Raw genomic sequence first — 5,000 nt, 5'->3', positions numbered from 1 at the left:
TGCAGTCAGTAGCGCAGCATGAGAATCTTTCAGATCATTAAGCTCCGGTAACCTCTGTGATTGGTTCTGAAAGTGAGAAGTTACATCATTTCGTAGTGTGGTCAATTCAGTTGTTATTTCATTGTTTGCCGCCAGTATTGCCGCATGAGAAACTCTCAAATTGTTCAGTTCATTTAACACTCCTTTTAACAACAACGACAATTGCGCTAATTGTTGATCGAAATCAGCTTTGCTATCTTTGACCGGATTTGAATAATTAGATTCGTTGGAGTCCAAAATGATTTCCATATATGCGTTATCGATATTTTCAGCCTTGCTTAGGTCGTCTTCTGTGGATAGTACAGGAGATTTAACAACATTCCTTTCACTTGTGTTATCACATGTTGTAGTTGAACCATCGCTAAGGGAAATAAGGCCAGATGAAATCTCCTCTCTGGGTTGAACATCTTTATCTTGATTTTCCTGAAGAGCGTTCGGTGTTTCGCTAACGGGATGTGAACGAATTGAAGTTAGGTTGATTAAATCATTTCTCAGTTTGTCTGCATCCTCTTTTCCCAAAATTTGTAGAGTTCTCGCTTTGTGGTAGAAATTACAAGTGATGTTTTGAATCTTGAAAACTGCACAAGATCCGTTATCATTAGCTCGAAATTGATTAGGTTGAACTTCCAAGTGCAAGGTTAAGAACCTGAGTTGGTCGTTCTTAGATCCATGCCACTTAAGCTGATTTTTCGAAGTCAGGAAAGATAATTTGTTGCAAAGGGCTTCCATTTCATCCATTCCATCCTTGCTTTCCATGCTTTCTAATGTCTTCTCCGCTTTCCTTTCCTGGTCCTTTCAGAGTTCGTGAGCCGATTCTGTGGGAAGAACTCACACTTGAATATGGTCGCATCAGCAATTCGAAGACAAAAGTGAGTGCTGCATTCCCCCGCCCCTACTGTTCAACACATGGTACTCCCTTTGTAAAACAACTTATCATTGCCAAGCGTAACACACTGGTTAAAAGACACTGTTTGCAGCCATGAAATAAACAGATTGATCTTTCAGCGGCCAGCAAATAACTTGCGAAGGCTCCTCAATGCACAATGAGTATGTCAAAATATCTTTATTGTAGTAGTTTCATTGATACTTCTGGATAAATTGACAATGACACACAACGGGCAACTATCACAGTAGTGTCAATCGCACAAATAATAGCAGGAAATTGTGAAATTGTTTCAACTGATTCAGCTAATTCATTTTGATTCGACTGATCAAAGGGTGCAGAACCCTAACACAATTCACGTGCGCTAATCGTCGATCAGTCATCATAAAATCAAAGGAGAAAATGAGTCCTGTCCAGATGTACGTTCCACAATAACGAATAAAGAATATTTGCAAGACAGTGATGCCAAATACTGACCATTATGTAGAGTAATGGCTAATACACTTTGCAAAATGTGAAAAAATTAACTGGAATCTACGATCAAGTGTCAAGAAAGCGACAATAATGTATGCAAAATTACTATGAGGCGCGAAAATGAAGACCGCTGACCAGTGAGTGACTGTTCCGCTTAATTCCCCCCGTAGGGGATGCGAAGACCGTGACTTCCAGCGAATTCCCCGCCTACCGGGGAACCGAAATGGAATGTATATGAGGTGAAAGTCCCCGCAATCACTGGGGTTTCAAATGACTGGTGCATTACCAGCTTCCCTTCCTCTTTGCTTCGATAAAAAGGCTTAACATATAACGACATCTGTTATTCTACCCTAAAATCGTATCATATAACAAGAATAAATTACATGTGTAACATTTTTGCGCCAAAGTCGAAAAATAGCGCGGCATACGCACAACGATATCTTCAGAAACTCTTCACGAAATACTTCGCGATCGTTAACAACATTTGCAGTAAAACGAATTATAGCGTCAGTGCAGTCGTGTGGATCAGTCATGTCGGTTGTGTTTAATTATGGATTTGCAAGAGTTGCTGTAAAAGAGAGCTTGCATAAAGTTGGAAGCAGTTCGATTGAAACTGACCCTGGTGAGAGATGAAAGAACTACCTTGGAATCTTCGACTACCTGATAGAACAGGGGGTGAACTTGCAGCGCTATCAGCAGTTCCGCAAAAGGCCAGCAAAGCCAACACGAAGGCTAAATAAAATGCTTGGAGGGGAGATCACTGTTCCAACACCTAGAACAAACAGAGAAATCAAAGAAACACTCAAGGTAAGTCAGACTCGTGACCATTATAACTAACTAAAACTATTTACAACGTGTGAACATTTATTACTTTAATACAAGCTTTTACATGTACATTGGTACGGAAGTCCAATGTAAAGCTATTAAGCGATTGTAAAGTTTCACCAATTTTAAATCCTTACGTAAGATATTAGCTGTCTCGTTTAAAAATCGTCCCCCTTTCAAATGATTGTCCCTCAAACATTTTAAATATGTAACCCCTTTGGAAGCACGCTAACAGGCCAACTGACCTGGCTATAATACTTCAGAAAATATGTTAAATAAAAGGTATGCTCAAGACTTAGCTCATCATTGCGGAGGGGTTGGCGCAGTGGTAAGATCTCTGCCTTCCAACCCTAAGGTCCCGGGTTCCATTCCCGGTTCTGCCGAGACTGGAATATTTGGCGACCTTCTTTCCCGCATAAAGTTCACTCAGCTTTCCATCCTTCCGAGGTCGGTAAAATGAGTACCAGCATGCATGGACTGCTTAGAAGCGGCTGCTATTTGCGCCTGTATATCCTTCCAGTCCGCTGGGGGTAAATTGATCATTGTAAAGCGCCTTTGAGACGTTAGTGATAAGGGCGCTATATAAATGCACCACTTTACTTTTTTTACCATGCTTCTGAAGTCCTCCCAAAATACATTACGAACGTTCGCAAAAATAGTAAAATGCACCTCCACTTTGGACCAGGTAGATTTTTAACCTCTTAAAGAAGCAAAATGTATTTTCAGAGACCAATACATCCTGAACGTCGCTTTTAGATGCCAACACTCTGAAAAATGTCATTGCCTGATTTCATACGATGGGAGCCTGGCACTAGTTATCGGTTTTGCCGGACGGAAGTGAAAAAAGATGGCGGAAGTATGAGAGAAGACTCGCCCAAAATGGTTTTTGCAGCATTAAAAAAATCATAAAAGAGGATTGTCTTAAATCGCTCAACACACAAAACTTGGGAGAACTTGGTAATAGTCTCCGGGACTAAAAGTGAACTGATTGTTTCAAAAATTATTACCATTTAAAGATGACCCGGCTTTGCTCGACAATCTCTGTCAAGAAAAGCTTTAAGGCGACAGCCCTTTCGAGATAGGAGATCCCACTACCAACAGCTGGATGGAAATGCAATACTTCCCTCTTTCCTAAGATTTCAATAGACGTTATCAGGAGAAATCAGTCTAATAGACGATAGGGAATGATAGGACAATTGCGCAAAGCTCATCGAATGTTTTCTTCAAGACGAATGAAAACCAACAAGGTTTTCAAAGATGGTAGAAGTTATTTATCAAGTCAAGCATATTAAAGAATTTTTGTTCTGAAGTCATACGAACTGCTACTGTCTTGTTCATCGACAATGTTCCTAAGAAAGGTTTTTGCGAATGTGCTGTCGGAAAGTGTGGGCTCTGTTGTCATGTTGTACTTTTACAGTTGGAACACTTCATAACACATAAAAGGCTGCTTTTGTCTTTAACCTGTACACAGAAGCCGCTCAAAAGTGGCATCGATCAAATTTAAAGAAAAGGAAAGAGGCAAAAGCTAACTTGAAGGATGCTGCTCATATCAGCAAATATTTTAGAAATGCAAAATTAGCAAGACATGTGAATCAAAGACAAAAACTTGAAGGCTGCTGCTCATATCAGCAAATATTTCAGAAATTTAAAATCAGCAAGACAGGTGAGCCAAAGAAAAAAAGTTGTAGTTTGAGATGTAAGTGATGAAAACAGTGACTTACTGAAACGAGTTATTTCACCCATGAGCTCTCAAGTAGTAGATGGCCTGTCTAAAATCAATTTATCAAATCTGAATAATTATTTCTTAAAACTCTAGAGAAATTTAAAAAAAAGTCACTCAGAATTGTATTACCATTTGCCTTACAAAAATGCTCATCTGAACAGAGAACAAAACGAACATGACTTCAAAACTAAACCCCCCAGCTAACCTAGAACAAAACTCCAAAACACCTTCTGAGGTTGAGGATACATGGCACTCCTCATTGATAGCCAATCATTCTAACAACTTCAACCAAGAGAATTTCAAACTGGGGCAGCCTACTTCAGAATGTCAAGAGCAACAACAACAAGAGCAAATATTTTGTGCAGATAAAACTCAAGAGTTGTTAAGATGAGTCAGACTAACTACAATGATCTACAATTGGAAGATACATTGATGTTCAACAAAGCACTTCTGATTGCCATGGCTTAACCTGAGGACTGGTAATAACAGCTAGTAAGGCTACCATCACCCCTGGGTTTTCAGGGAAACAAAGAGTTTGATTCGTCATGGTTTTACATAATTTCTAAACAACGTTGATGAAAGTAATATAAATGTAAACCATGCAAAGCAACACAGAAACTTTAAAAGAGGAAACTACTATGAAGAAAAGCTTAAGAGGACTTTCAGAAACTGTCTGGTAAGTCAGTTTATTCTACACTGTTAATAGCAATACAATACTCTGAAATTTAGCAAATAAGTAAATTACCAGCATATCATGCATTTAATAATCAAATATGAATCCTAATCAACAGTGATTTAGATAAACATACATGTATACAGGAAAAAATTAATGATAAAAGAGTCCGCCGTTTCGGCGACATCTTGGCACCTTTGTCAAGGGAAACTAAAATAAATATGTGATTTCAAGAGTATTAACTATGAGTTCAGAGTCATTAATTGGCATAAGTTAGACAAAAACCTTAGCGCGAATTGAGTCTGATTGTACATTTAAACACGGTTGTAATTGTTTAATGAGTAACATCTCGTTAACGAGACAATCAAACTTGTTCTGGCATT

General features: G+C 38.8%; 2 protein-coding genes and 1 long non-coding RNA gene across 9 annotated transcripts in view; 2 read left to right on the top strand and 1 right to left on the bottom strand.

Annotated features, from left to right (window-relative positions):
• The window catches only part of LOC137971172 (tetratricopeptide repeat protein 28-like), a 244,727-nt gene that overhangs the window by 23,101 nt on the left and 216,626 nt on the right, over nucleotides 1-5,000 (top strand). The window lies entirely within an intron of this gene.
• Nucleotides 1-5,000, top strand: part of LOC137971171 (tetratricopeptide repeat protein 28-like) — a 69,265-nt gene that overhangs the window by 11,862 nt on the left and 52,403 nt on the right. The window lies entirely within an intron of this gene.
• The window catches only part of LOC137971175 (uncharacterized), a 15,728-nt gene that overhangs the window by 2,015 nt on the left and 8,713 nt on the right, over nucleotides 1-5,000 (bottom strand). Inside the window, exons 2-3 of the long non-coding RNA XR_011116939.1 lie at nucleotides 2,057-2,168; nucleotides 1-854 (exon numbers count right to left, since the gene is read on the bottom strand). The exon at nucleotides 1-854 is cut by the window's left edge and continues 2,015 nt beyond it. This is a non-coding gene — a long non-coding RNA (uncharacterized lncRNA). The remainder of the gene's footprint in view (nucleotides 855-2,056; nucleotides 2,169-5,000) is intronic.

This window comes from Montipora foliosa, chromosome 9 (genome assembly GCF_036669935.1).
Source record: "Montipora foliosa isolate CH-2021 chromosome 9, ASM3666993v2, whole genome shotgun sequence".
Taxonomy (NCBI): domain Eukaryota; kingdom Metazoa; phylum Cnidaria; class Anthozoa; order Scleractinia; family Acroporidae; genus Montipora; species Montipora foliosa.
This window is presented reverse-complemented; position numbering and strand designations above follow the sequence as displayed.